This window comes from Schistocerca gregaria, chromosome X (genome assembly GCF_023897955.1).
Source record: "Schistocerca gregaria isolate iqSchGreg1 chromosome X, iqSchGreg1.2, whole genome shotgun sequence".
Taxonomy (NCBI): Eukaryota; Metazoa; Arthropoda; class Insecta; order Orthoptera; family Acrididae; genus Schistocerca; species Schistocerca gregaria.
This window is the reverse complement of record NC_064931.1, coordinates 817,369,967-817,385,328: the sequence shown is the minus strand read 5'-3', so window position 1 is coordinate 817,385,328 and position 15,362 is coordinate 817,369,967. Positions and strand designations below refer to the sequence as shown.

At 37.8% G+C, this 15,362-nt stretch overlaps 1 protein-coding gene and 1 non-coding gene across 3 annotated transcripts in view; both read right to left on the bottom strand.

Annotated features, from left to right (window-relative positions):
- The window catches only part of LOC126297886 (uncharacterized), a 116,568-nt gene that overhangs the window by 13,895 nt on the left and 87,311 nt on the right, over nucleotides 1-15,362 (bottom strand). Inside the window, exons 7-8 of one of the 2 annotated variants that reach the window (XM_049989185.1) lie at nucleotides 13,511-13,645; nucleotides 1,452-1,730 (exon numbers count right to left, since the gene is read on the bottom strand). The gene's annotated coding sequence lies outside the window, so the exon portion shown is untranslated. The remainder of the gene's footprint in view (nucleotides 1-1,451; nucleotides 1,731-13,510; nucleotides 13,646-15,362) is intronic. The other variant, XM_049989184.1, reaches the window with a different exon arrangement.
- Nucleotides 7,403-7,509, bottom strand: LOC126300041 (U6 spliceosomal RNA). Its single transcript, XR_007552863.1, has one exon. It is a non-coding gene; the product is annotated as a U6 spliceosomal RNA (small nuclear RNA).

The following is a 15,362-nucleotide window of genomic DNA, read 5'->3' as shown; positions in this document are numbered from 1 at the left end:
CACATTTCTCGAGGTTCTCCTTCCTGATGAGATCTACAAAACAGGATGAATGAATGAATGAATGAATGAATGAATGGGCATGGGGAGCAGGGACAGCAGGAAGTTTCATGAAAGATTAGTTGAAGTCTGTTGATAGAATCTATTATGTGCAATGATGTTAATAACAGAACAGTACATGATGTGTATACATGGTATCGATAAATACCTTCATATCTCACTGGATATTCTCTGTGTGATACCAGACAATACTTATGATTAGTCAAAACACATGAAGAATTTACAATCATCATGCAAATTTTCTGTCAGATTGGAAAAAAAACCTCAGTGGTGAACAGTTCATGTTTATAGGGGACCTAGAAGTTCATCCATTTGGTAAGAGAGATTTTTTGTGACTAATATTTGCCCAGGTCCCTTGTTAATGAAGGTAGTGAGAAGGGTAAACATCAGAAACATACTAGATACCGTCACTGTTTTGGTATTCTTCAGATTTTTCTGGAGGCTGCTGACAGTATCTTATATTGAAAAGTTTTCAAGGTTTTACTGCTATCCTGAACCACTGGTAGGAAGGATGTATGTGTGGAAACAGCATCAGTGTTGGGGGCAGTAAAAGATGGTTTTTTATATATATCAGTGCATTATGCCATATCTCATGACTTGTCGTTTCATAAAACCATCTTTCACTTCCCCCAACACTGATACTGTTTCCTGCACTCTAAGCTTCAACACACATACATCCTTCCTACCAGTGGTTGCGAAAGCTTGAATTTTGTGTGTATGTTTGTGTGTCTATCAACATGCCAGCACTTTCATTTGGTAAGTTACATCATCTTTGTTTTTAGATATATTTTTCCCACATGGAATGTTTCCCTCTATTTTTATATATATGGCTACAGAAGATACGTGAGTGTTTTGAGGTAGCAGTGACATTTTACAGATGTGAAGTAATCCTTTTGGTTGCACTCAGACCATGAGTTCTGCTAAATAGCAAAATGAAGACAGATATTCATGATGCTGTGGTAGCGATTTGAAAACATGTTTTCTATATTGGCATAATAATGTTCCTGTACACAAGGCAAAGACCATTGCATAAAGTGTATTTTGTGGAGTATGGACACAATTTTTCCTTTACAGTATTACTTTCAATAAAAAAGGACACCCTGAAAATGAAATGCTTTAATAGCAGCCGAAGTGTGTTCTAAATATGGCTGCCATCATGGGGATGAAGAACAATAATTGTCCATATGGTTGTGCTCAATTACTGTATGTGGATAATTTGGTAAAGGTGTTTACCGACAAAGATTTGAGTGTAGCATCCTCTTGCTGTAAATGAATCAAAGAACTTCAGTGTTCTTGATCAGTAATATAATTTATGTAAATGTATCATGCTACACTGTTAGTCTAGAATTAAACCAAGGAAAATTCCATGCAGAAGTATTATTATGTTTGCTTACCCTTGACAATTTCAGAATTGTTGTATGTCAATCAGGTTCTATCAATTTTTCCAAACTTCAGCTAGAGTAGAGTTGTAGCTTATACTGTTGAGTGGCAATACAAATTCACCAAGTGCTGAATACAGCAATGCAAGAAGGAGGCAGCGATTTATTTATTTATTTATTTTGCCAGCATGTCCTTCAAAGTAATGTATATCAACATGCCTTCTTTAGATAAACTTAAATTTCTTCTAATATATGGTATCTACCTCAGCATCTATATTAACTAGCTTCCTATGCCTGAAAAACAAATAGAAAAAAAAGATTTGTAAAATGTCTATCATTAAAATAACATTTGTTAATTGGAACAATCATTTTCTATGAGCATTATTAAATATTTATTTATGGTTTACATGATATCCTCACCAATAATGTAATTTTCTTTGGTAGTTAGGATGCTGGAAAATGAAATATCTGATAACTCATTCTGTCTAACTTCATTATTTAATATAATTCCAATAGTTTTGTGGGGAAGAAACACTGTAATGAACCTATATGCCCAACTGAAATGAAGAATGTAACAATATGCTAATGTTGATGAAAAGTGAAAGAATTTGGTATTCAACTGGAGGCAAATAATGTACCCTAAAATTGTCTTAATCTGCATTTTCACTTCATAATTTTGTTTAGAGTGCTGTCTCTTGAACGAAAAATAGCTATAATTGTTTTACTTCTGCTTCATACATTTGTATTTGATTAAAATTGGTTTCAGATGCTTTGGCAGCAAAATATTCCTTGTAGCTATCAATATAAGTTTTAATTAAGTAAACAGTTTGGCTTCTCAGTTATTAAACATACATATACTTCTTTTAAATTAAACAATTACATTTAACTGTGAAGTCAACCTGTGAATGACACACTGGTGTGTTACCACTTTATGTTGAAACTGATTCCTTGCAATAAACTCAAAAGCTCAGGAAAAACTTTGACCATGAATCTGAAAGTGTGAGAGTGAAATAGACATGCAAAATCACACAATTCAGTTTCCAGATTATGTATCTTTATCTGGTTGCATACCATATTGTTGGAGCAGCTTTTATCAACCATGAAAGAAATAGAAACTGAAGAAAAATCAGTTCTTTAGATGTTATGTTAACACAGAAAAACTTTATTTCTTTTTATTTATTTATTTATTTATTTATATTCCTTTTATTTCTGCTCTTGATCTGATGAACATCTTGCAAGAAGCACTGTGAAGCTCACTTTGCTCTGAGCAAGTAACAAGGAACTGACTTGCAAGAATTAGTGATCTCCATTGAATATGCCTCAACTGGTCTCGACTCTGCACCAATGGGGTGAGGGAGTGAGCTAGCCCCTGTCAGCCCCTCTCTGCTTGTATACCACTCCTTACCCAGGATGCACCCCACTCATTGTGTTCTTGGCTCATTCACTGATTTAGCTTGTAGAACTCTTTGCTCATGCACTGAGTCAGTTTGCAGTTAAACCTAATTTCTTCTTGGTGCTATTCTTCATCTGAGTTTGGCTTGTTATGGATATTTTTCAGTACAATAAGAATGGCATGTGTTATTAAATTAATATATTAGTGCATCTGTAAATTACAGAAGACACTACATCCATATTTGTTCTCATTTTAATTTTTTACTATTTCAAACTGCATCTTTGCGTTTTTCCATACAACATAGATTTCAGTGCTGCAGGATGTGAGCCAGTCACATTGTCTTCATTTAGTAGAAATTTGAGTTATATATGGTATCATTTTACTAAACTCGATAAATAAAGAAAAATGCCTTTACTCCCAGCTTCTGGCTCCTCGTTAAACGTGAAGAGACATTTAAAGTCCAAGCATCAACCAGTAATACTGAAAGAGTATTGGTCAGGAAACTGATCAAAATCACAGTCAATTGATGATAATTCACAGATATCCAAGAAATTGTTTCTCACCAACCATTCTCACAGATATCTGCTTACCCTTCATGTGAAGTTCTCCTTCCGAGAACTCAAAGTGAGTATTAATCTGTATCTGTGTCATTGTCATTTGGTTCACAACTAGATGTCAATTTATTTTCTTTTGTAACACCCTCATCTCCAATCAATTTTTGTTTCCAACAACTGATAAGCAAATTTGTCAATGTTATAAAGCCAACCATGTTAAATTAAATTATGGCATTTGATATAGCTTTAAACATTGAAAAATGTTATAAAATTCTCTCATTCCCAGTTATTTGATAAAATAGAAAATAATTCAATAGCCGTAAAGGTGGACAACTATGAATAATACTAGTTTTATGCACTCCCAGCACATTTTGTAGATGAGAATTTTCAAAGTTGTACTTTCTTGAGTGCTTCCAGTCTGGAGAAAGACACATTGCAGAAAATATTTCAAATTGGTTGAAGGCTGTTGTCACCAAATATAATATCAAATCTATCTTAATAGTGTACAATGTTTCAAACATGAAATCAGTTGTCATAGTTTTGAACCTTCCACATATCCCACACTTTGTGTAACACCCAGTACAAAAGCCAATACAGAAAACAATTGATGAGGTCAGAAAAGCAGTTACATTTTTCAAGAAGAGTCTATATGCATTAAGCAAATTTGCTGAAATTCAAGAAAATTAAAAAAAGAACAATTACCAACCAATTACTACTGTAACACTTTGGAATTTTTCTGTTTGGATGGAATTTACTGATACAACCAGTCATCTAACAGTAAGGACCTGCAGCAATTGTTGAACTACATATTCATCTGAAGTGTATTTTCCTACAAGCAGTGATCTCTTAGACTTGTGGGAATCCAGATACCTCCTGTACCCAATAACTCATCAATTGCTTTGAGTATGGTTCTGGATACCACATAGCATATATTTTCAAGAGGAGGACAGATATCCACTGACATAATAAAATAACTCACTTTGAGAAAAAAAACTGGTGAAATTTAAAATCATAACAATGAACAGATTGTTCATCTCAGATACATATATTGCAAAGATGATTGTTAACAACAACTGTAGATGTGGCATCTCAGGTTTTCTTGGTGTAATTCCATAATGATGTTCTCCCAATGTTATGATGAGTTGTTGATTCCATTTTATGCATAAAATAGAAACAACCACTTTGCAGGACACTCAGAAACACATGCTTAAACAACTGTATATAATTTCAGGAGGTAGAAAAGTAATTTTTATTATATTGTAGTTTCATATTATATTTTGTTTTCAATTAAATTGTGAAAAAGTAACAAGAAAGAGATCTATTTTTATAAATTCCTCCTTGATAAAAATATTCAGAATATTTTTGTGATACTGTAGGTAAAATGTGGGACATTTTGCTAATTTTAAAACTAGAAGGAAAATGATTAATCCCCTTTCCATGTTCTTTCAAAACAGGATAAAATAGAAAAAATTCTGGTATGGTGACCATGAACAGAAAAGGCAAGATGCCTTCCTTTTATTTTAGTAAGTGAAAGTTGAGTAGTGAGTCATGAAAATGAGCTACATCATTCCAATGAGTGAGAGGCTCTGATCTGGCCCCTGAAAAGAATGGCTTTATTCATATCTCTCTCTCTCTGTCCATTTGACTATTCCACAACACTGTGAAAATTTTTTTCTCACAAACCTAGCGCACATGGCAAGATCGTAAGACATGGAAACGAGCCACTGTGGTACAACAACTGCGTTAGAAAATTGCTGGGGAAGCAAAGGGAACTTCACAGCAAACATAAACATAGCCAACGCCTTGCAGACAAACAAAAATTACGCAAAGTGAAATGTAATGTGGGGAGGGCCATGTGAGATGCATTCAATGAATTCAAAAGTAAAGTTCTATGTACTGACTTGGCAGAAAATCCTAAGAAATTTTGGTCTTATGTCAAAGCGGTAGGTGGATCAAAACAAAATGTCAAGAAGCTCTGTGACCAAAATGTTACTGAAACAGAGGATGACAGACTAAAGGCCGAAATACTAAATGTCTTTTTCCAAATCTGTTTCACAGAGGAAGACTGCACTGTAGTTCCTTCTCTAGATTTTCACACAGATGACAAAATGGTAGATATCGAAATAGATGACAGAGGGATAGAGAAACAATTAAAATCGCTCAAAAGATGAAAGGCCGCTGGACCTGATGGGATACCAGTTCGATTTTACACAGAGTACACGAAGGAACTTGCCCCCCTTATTGCAGCAGTGTACTGTAGGTCTCTAAAAGAGTGTAGCGTTCCAAAGGATTGGAAAAGGGCACAGGCCATCCCCATTTTCAAGAAGGGACATAGAACTGATGTGCAGAACTATAGACCTATATCTCTAACATCGATCAGTTGTAGAATTTTGGAACACATATCATGTTTGAGTATAATGACTTTTCTGGAAACTAGAAATCTACTGTGTAGGAATCAGCATGGGTTTTGAAAAAGACGATCGTGTGAAACCCAGCTAATGCTATTCGTCTGGGAGTACGCATTAGAAGTGATTTAAAATTGAATGATCATATAAAGTTGATCATTGGTGAAGCAGATGCCAGACAGACTCATTGGAAGAATCCTAAGGAAATGCAATCCAAAAACAAAGGAAGTAGGTTACAGTACGCTTGCTCGCCCACTGCTTGAATACTGCTCAGCAGTGTGCTATCCATACCAGATAGTGTTGATAGAAGAGATAGAGAAGATCCAACGGAGAGCAATTTAGTAATTGCGATAGCGTTATGGAGATGATAGATAAACTCCAGTGGAAGACTCTGCAGGAGAGACGCTCAGTAGCTCGGTACAGGCTTTTGTTAAAGTTTTGAAAACATACCTTCACCGAAGAGTCAAGCAGTACATTCCTCACTCCTATGTATATCTAACAAAGAGACCATGAGGATAAGGTCAGAGAGCTTAGAGCCCACACAGAGGCATACTGACAATCCTTCTTTCCACAAACAATACCAGACTGGATTAGAAGGGAGAAACGATAGAGATACTCAAGGTACCCTCCACCACACACTGTCAGGTGGCTTGCGGAGCATGGATGTAGATGTAGATGTAGATAGTACACTAGTACATATGGGCATTAGTGAAAAAATAAAGCAAACAAGACATGGAAATTTCTATAGGACACAATTACATACAAATTAACGTGGGAAATTAACACACTAAAATTATGTAACGATAAAAATGGACACAGTGGGAGGAATTCCCATAGCATATGGTAGCCTCAAAAAACTGAAGGTTTAGTGAGTGGCAAAAAATGAATCATAAATGTCAAGAATTATACACAGTTGTACCGTACCTATCAAATACAAAAAAACAAAACTTATGAATAAGCTCATGATGGACTACTGCAATGAGGCAGTATGTGGCACAGGTCCATGAACATTATTCAGGTGAACTGTGCAGTACAGATTCACTGATATTGTCTTCTCTGCAGCTGTACATGTCCAGGATACCATACCTGCACCTGATGGCAAGTCCTGTCTTCCCACCGACAGAATATAAAAGATACCCACTATATAACACTAACTTGCACGAGTGATCATCAGAAATTCAGCATCAGCATGGGAAGCAGTTGTCAGGCAGCTCTTTTTGTCACATGGTTCTCTCCAGCAAAATCCCAAGGCTGCTGCAAGGCAGTGCATGATGGAGAGAGACTCCACTACCTCAGTCCACGTTCTTGTGATTGATCCACATGGTCTGCTGTTTTCATGGTGGGTGGCAAGCACACATGCACTGTAGCATGTCAGCACAACACTATTACTGATATCTAATTTAAAAATTGTTGCGTTGAACACACAGTGTTCCTTCATTTGTTCAGTACAGCCAACAAAATGAGATTCTACAGGCATAAGATTAGATTAGATTAATACTTGTTCCATAGATCATGAATACGATACTTCGTAATGATGTGGAACGTGTCAGGTTAATAAAAGATGTCTGTACAAGATATTACATTACACAAAATATTTCATGACACTAATGTTAATAAAATGTGGACTGCTTCACAATTTTGCATGCCATCCTTGCGCAGGGGCCATGCTAATCTTCTTTGTATTGTTCTAATTTTAGTATATGTACCACTGAAGCGAGTACAGTTTGTGTTGGCATTACTAGGCCACCTATGACTTGCAGCCTAGAGCAATGAGCAGAAGCTCTAAAGAAAAAGAAAGAAACTAAATTGAAAATGTTTTGGTTGGAAGTACCATTAATATTGATGAAATGTAGGTAAAAATTTGTCACAAGATATAAATATTTGTGAATTAGGAGTTTTATATGTTTGTACATTGTGTAAAAATTTAGTCACAGTACCGCACTTGAACCAAATCAGACTATGAATAGAATGTATTTGGAGGTTAACAATGTAAGAATGACCTTGATTTTACAGATATATGGTTCTTATTTGGAGTGAAACTCCAGTGTCATGTTCTTGAGTAAAGGAGGCAAGAGAGTTGCAAAATACATGCATGGAAAATGCATATTAAGTAAAAGTAAATACTCTTAAAATTTGTTAGTATTATCAATGTTGAATTTAATTGTTGAGTACTGTCAAAAGCACCCAGTATAACATCTGGACTTCAGTGATTGGTAAAAAGTAGACATGTGTAAAGAAATGTATTTACATTTGGGGAACTAACTAGTTGGTAACATTTTATGTAATGTTCTCATTTCAAGAGAGATAAAGTGCAACAGGGTTACAGAAAAATGGCTGTCATCATTGTTGTATTGAAATATAAAGACAAGTGTCATATATTTACTTTTTACAGAGAAAGTGAACTCTGGCTTTTAACTTTTTAGGCACACTATTCATTTGCCAGAAGCAATGGGGGCATCTGAGACCTTATCAGCATCTATATTTAATGTTTATTAACGATGGTATGATTATAAGTGAAACACAAGCTTGAACTATACAATAATGGAATTGGAAAACAGCTGTAACCTTTTCAAAATATTCCTCACAAGATTCAGTTGGGTTGTACACTCCAACACAGAGTCAGTTCAGCATTTTTTCGTTAGACATAAAGTATCATTGTAAGATTTATCTTTTCCTGTGTATTTTGGATGAAGTGCATATCATCAAAAAAGTCAGTACTTTCGTTATTGTGTAACTATTTTAATCAATGTGATTCAATAGGGCAAAGAGAATTTAAAACACTAGGATTGATACATCTTCCTAAGAATAACTTTGAAAATTACCACAAAAGACTGCACACCAGTGGCAGAAGAGGGGTTTTTGCCAGTTGACCCATCATTAGCTGCATGCCTGAGCTACAAGTTGGGCTTGTAAATTGCAGACTCCACTCACATGCATTTGGAAGCGATGATTTAACAGTATGAGAGTTTCTCACAAGCATGACACTCACATGTTGCAGAGGACAGAGAAGAAAACTTTCATGGAAGTTCATGACACCTCACCATATTAATAAGTTTCACAAACCTTGATTATGGAGCATTTCTGCATTATTGTCACCCCCATGACCCTCTCCACAGAATCTGAATTCAAAGATGTCAGCACCCAACTGTAAACCGTCACTTAGAGTGACCAATAATTTAACCCTTAACTGCTCTAGTGGGGTCCTAGAGAACCCCAGGCAATGTGAACAGAACAACAGATGGTGCCTGTGTTCTCGGTAGTCCTCAGTGAAGTGATGCCATTTAATGTGGAATGTTGGCTGTGGTGTTTCTGGTAATATTTTGTGAGATAAAGAGAAAGAGGTTTCAGAATACCCCACCAGAGTCTTAATGTAAGTATTTTTTCATTATCTAAATTAGTGTTTTACATGACTGAAGTCTTAGAGTACTTCAAAATGAGGAAAATTTCAATGATAACATCAGTTTTTAAGGTTATGTATGTGTACATTATTTTCAGAATGGCATCATCAAAGTCATTAACAGATGTCGAGTTGGAAAGAATAGTGACTGATCCTGCATTTTTGCAATCTGATGAGGAGGGCACAGCAGATGAGAATGAATTTATACTAAGTGATCATGATTCCACCTCTGAATTCACACCAGAAAGTAGTTGTGAAGAATCAGATGAAAAGATGCGTGTTAGGCCTTCTGCTGACAAATATTTTTTTGGAAAAAAGCAGTGCAATCAGTGGTCAAAAGAAGCTCCTCCTACATCTCATACCCATTCTCACAATATAGTTAGTTGACTTCCAGGCACTAGACTTAAAGCAAAAATGCTTGATTCCACTGACATATTATCTGCTTCGAAATTGTTCATTACTGCAGATCGTAACTGTTGTCTGCTTCACGTCTGCTGTGCAACAAGCTTCATTAATTTAAGTATTAACTGTATTTTTATTACTTCTCCCTTCTTCTTCCGTGTGTTTTAGCTTTTAGGAAGCTTTAATTGTTGAGCGCTAGTAATAGTGTTCCATACTTTTTGTGTTTGTTTTGAATACAGTCAGAGAGAGTCCCTTTAGTCAGCCATAGTCCCAGTAGTGCTAGTGTTTGTTTTCAATACAGTCCAGAGACAGGTAGTGCTATTTTCATTGTTCTCTACAAGAAGTGTCTAGCAACCACAGTTTAGTCAACAATCAGCCGCCTTTAGAGAATTAGCAGTCTAGTTAAAAGTTGGTTAACTCTCTACAGTAAATAGATTTTTTAGGATGGGTAGGATGTGTGACTCCTGTGTACAGACGCAGGAAGAGCTGGCCACTGTTCGCGAACAGCTGAACATGTTGATGGCCGTGGTCAGCCGTCTTCAGGCTGCTGCCTCAGAGTGTGGCGGCAGTGGGGAGTCTGGTGCATCGCATGGTACACCCTAGGTGTTACATGCTTCACCCACTGTCCCTGCTGTCGAGACATCTTCGCGGGTACCGGGTGCGGTTGGGCCACCCTCTCCCCAAGGGGAGTGGCGGGTTCAGTGGTGGTCGCGGCGCATGAGGCGGAGGATCAATGTGGAGGCTGGCCATGTGGCATCGCCCGCTCTGCCTGTGAGTGGACATGTGGCCGCTCCTTCAGCAAGGTCCTGGGGGCCTCATCCGAGATGTGGAGGAGGCCCTGCCGGTGGTGATAGAGAGCGCTGGGTGCACCCGACTGCAAATTGTTGCTCATGTCGGCACCAATGACTCTTATCGTCTGGGTTCAGAGGTCATCCTCAGTTTGTACAGGTGGTTGGCGGAATTGGTGGAGGCAGAAAGCCTCGCTCGTGGGCTGGAATCTGAGCTAACTATTTGTGGTATCGTTCCCAGAACCGATCGCAGTCCTCTGGTTTGGAGCCGAGTAGAAGGCTTAAACCAGAGGCTCAAACGATTCTGCGGAGATCTGGGGTGCAAATTTCTCGACCTCCGCTATCAGGTGGAGAAACGTAGGGTCCCCCTGAATAGGTCAGGTGTGCACTACACGCCGGAAGTGGCTACAAGGGTAGCGGAGTACGTGTGGAGTGCACATGTGGGTTTTTTAGGTTAGAGAATTCCCTCCCTAGGCCTGACAAGACGCCTCCTGAGACACAGCAAGGTAGGAGTAGGCAAAAATGCAACACGGAATAACAATATTAATGTGCTAATAGTAAACTGCAGGAGCATCTATAGAAAGGTCCCAGAACTGCTCTCATTAATAAACGGTAACAATGACCATATAGTACTAGGGACAGAAAGTTGGCTGAAACCAGACGTAAACAGTAATGAAATCCTAAACTCAGATTGGAATGTCTACCGCAGAGACAGGCTGGACGTGAAGGGGGCGGAGTGTTTATAGCGATAAGAAGTGCTATAGTATCGAAGGAAATTGACGTAGTTCCCAAATGTGAAATAATTTGGGTGATGGTCACGGTTAAAGCAGGCTCAGACATGGTAATTTGATGTCTCTATAGGCCCCCTGGCTCAGAAGCTGTTGTGGCTGAGCACCTGGAGGATAATTTGGAAAATATTTCAAGTAGATTTCCCCATCATGTTATAGTTCTGGGTGGAGATTTTAATTTGCCGGATATAGACTGGGAGACTCAAACGTTCATAACATGTGGCAGGGACAAAGAATCCAGTGAAATATTTTTAAGTGCTTTATCTGAAAACTACCTTGAGCAGTTAAACAGAGAACCAACTCGAGGTGATAACATATTAGGCCTTCTGGTGACAAACAGACCCGAACTACTTGAAACAATTAACGCAGAACAGGAAATCAGCGATCATAAAGCAGTTAATGCATCGATTTCAGCCTTAAATAGAAATATTAAAAAAGGTAGGAAGATTTTTCTGTTTAGCAAATGTGACAAAAAGCAGATTACAGAGTACCTGATGGCTCAACACAAAAGTTTTGTCTCATGTACAGATAGTTTTGAGGAACAGTGGGCAAAGTTCAAAACCATCGTACAATATGCGTTAGATGAGTATGTGCCAAGTAAGATCGTAAGAGATGGAAAAGAGCCACCATGGTACAACTGTTGCGGAAGCAAAAGGAACTTCATAGCAAACATAAACATAGCCAAAGCTTTGCAGACAAACAAAAATGATGCGAAGTGAAATGTAGTGTGAGGAGGGGCTATGCGAGAGGCGTTCAATGAATTCAAAAGTAAAGTTCTATGTACTGACTTGGCAGAAAATCCTAAGAAACTTTGGTCTTATGTCAAAGCAGTAGGTGGATCAAAACAAAATGTCCAGACACTCTGTGACCAAAATGTTACTGAAACAGAGGATGACAGACTAAAGGCCGAAATACTAAATGTCTTTTTCCAAAGCTGTTTCACAGAAGAAGGAAGACTGCATTGAAGTTCCTTCTCTAGATTGCCGCACAGATGGCAAAATAGTAGATATCGAAATAGATGACAGAGGGATAGGGAAACAATAAAAATCGCTCAAAAGAGGAAAGGCCGCTGGACGTGATGGGATACCAGTTCGATTTTACACAGAGTATGCGAAGGAACTTGCCCCCCCTTCTTACAGCGGTGTACCGTAGATCTCTAGAAGACCGTTGCAATCCAGAGGATTGGAAAAGAGCACAGATTATCCCCGTTTTCAACAAGGGACATCAAACAGATGTGCAGGACTATAGACCTATATCTCTAACATCGATCAGTTGTACAATTTTGGAACACATATTATGTTTGAGTACAATGACTTTTATGGAACTAGAAATCTACTCTGTAGGAATCAGCATGGGTTTTGAAAAAGATGGTCGTGTGAAATGCAACTCGCGCTATTTGTCCATGAGACTCAGAGGGCCATAGACACGGGTTCCCTGGTAGATGTCGTGTTTCTTGACTTCCGCAAGGCATTCGATACAGTTCCCCACAGTCCTTTAATAAACAAAGTAAGAGCATATGGCCTATCGGACCAATTGTGTGACTGGATTGAAGAGTTCCTAGCTAACAGAACGCAGCACGTCATTCTCAATGGAGAGAAGTCCTTCGAAGTAAGAGTGATTTCAGGTGTGCCGCAGGGGAGTGTCTTGGGACCGTTGCTATCCACAATATACATAAATGACCTTGTGGATGACATTGGAAGTTCACTGAGGCTGTTTGCAGATGTTGCTGTGGTGTATTGAGAGGTTGTAACAATGGAAAATTGTACTGAAATGCAGGAGGATCTGCAGCGAATTTAAGCATGGTGAAGGGAATGGCAATTGAATCTCAATGTAGACAAGTGTAATGAGCTGCGAATACATAGAAAGATAGATCCCTTATCATTTAGCTACAAAATAGCAGGTCAGCAACTGGAAGCAGCTAATTCCATAAATTATCTGGGAGTACGCATTAGGAGTGATTTAAAATGTAATGATCATATAAAGTTGATCGTCGGTAAAGCAGATGCCAGACTGAGATCCATTGGAAGAATCCTATGGAAATGCAATCTGAAAACAAAGGAAGTAGGTTACAGTATGCTTGTTCACCCACTGCTGGTATACTGCTGAGTAGTGTGGGATCCGTACCAGAGCAGTGTGGGATCCGTACCGGAGCAGTGTGGGATCCGTACTCGATAGGGTTGATAGAAAAGATAGAGAAGATCCAATGCAGAGCAGCGCACTTCATTACAGTATCATTTAGTAATTGCGAAAGCATTATGGAGATGATAGATAAACTCCAGTGGAAGACTCTGCAGGAGAGACGCTCAGTAGCTCAGTACAGGCTTTAGTTAAAGTTACGAGAACATACCTTCACCGAAGAGTCAAGCAGTATATTCCTCCCTCCTATGTATATCTCATGAAGAGACCATGAGGATGAAATCAGAGAGATTAGAGCCCACACAGAAGCGTACCGACAATCCTCCTTTCCATGAACAATACGAAACTGGAATAGAAGGGAGAAATAATAGAGGTACTCAAGGTACCCTCCGCCACACACCGTCATGTGGCTTGCGGTGTATGGATGTAGATGTAGATTTATTACAGTACAACTAATACTAACCAATATATAGCATAAGAAGTGGATATACAATTAATACGCCATAACTGTAACAAATATCTTGGTCCTGTCTACTTCAACAAATTACCTGAAAATGCCTACACAGTTCCAGTAAATAAATTTAAAACTAGTGTTTCAAGGTTGACAAAAAGTAAAGTAATTTACTCTGCTCAAGATTTCCTTGAGTATGTGACAGTTGACTCACTTCCCTTATGAGAATGAACAATAAGTTAAATGCAAACTATACATATGCCACATTGTGAAACTATTTCATTACTGTTCCATGTACTTATTGTTGATTATCTGTTTGATTATTTATTTGTCATTCACTGAACTATGTAATTAATTTATCTTGTAATTGATCTGTTAGGAAACTTTTTGTTGTCATTGACATTTGCATAAACATGTATTGTATCCATCTTGGATTGTTACATTGTATGGTTCAAATGGCTCTGAGTACTATGGGACTTAACATCTGTGGTCATCAGTCCCCTAGAACTTAGAACTACTTAAACCTAACTAACCTAAGGACATCACACACATCCATGCCCGAGGCAGGATTTGAACCTGCGACTGTAGCAGTCCCGCGGTTCCGGACTGAGCGCCTAGAACTGCGAGATCACCGCGGCCGGCAGTTTTACATTGTAGTTAATGACATTTGTTCACGTTTATAGTATTACTATTGTTAATATTGTGTTAACACTGATGAAACCAATTGCATATAAATATGCCCAAAGGTGGAATAAAACGTTTGTAATTATTTGTATTTACCCTCACTTGTTTTGGTAGAGGTTTTAATCAATTTCATATTAATTACTTTTTTCTACTTTCCCACTCTGCCTGCTAGTTCTGTGGACATTATTATGCATACAGACAAAACTTTCCCTGCAGCATATTAATTTGGACCTAATTGTTTTTGAAATTGAGAGTGGCTGTGCACTTAAATTTGAGTGCGTAATTTGAAAAGAAATTATATCTTTACAAGTATCTTTCATGCCAAAGAACTGAATAATTATTCAATCAGTTACTCTCTCTTACATTTGAAATACAATTTTCATAAAACAAAAAATTTTGCTAAAAGTTTGATTGATATAAAATTGCTTACTCCTCAGAGTAATAAAATTCTTTTACTCTTATAAATAGCTTGGATGAATTTTGTTTGAAATTTTCTGAGTTTTGTGATACACTTCTTGTTAGCTAATACTACAATAGTTTTCTTAAGGACTAGAAATAATATTCTCCAATGTTATAGTCCTCAAAATAAAGAGAAGCTGCCACAGAAAGGCAATTGGCACCTATCACAAAAGACACATAAAATATTGACCAGATGGAAGAAGAACTGAACTCTTTTTCAGCAAGTGATGACCAGGCATTTTGACTATGAACTACATGCAAAGTGATGCTAACACCTTCAGACTGATTGTAACACTTCTGGTCAAATCACTACATATTCTGCACTCACTGTTAAATTCTAAATTCTATTATTTAATTTCCAGTGCTATCTATAATACATATCACTGGTATGATGATACTTTGCCACTATAACCTAACATGGGCATTGACAGGGAGAAAGCGCAGCCAAAATTTGTGAGGAGGCTGTACA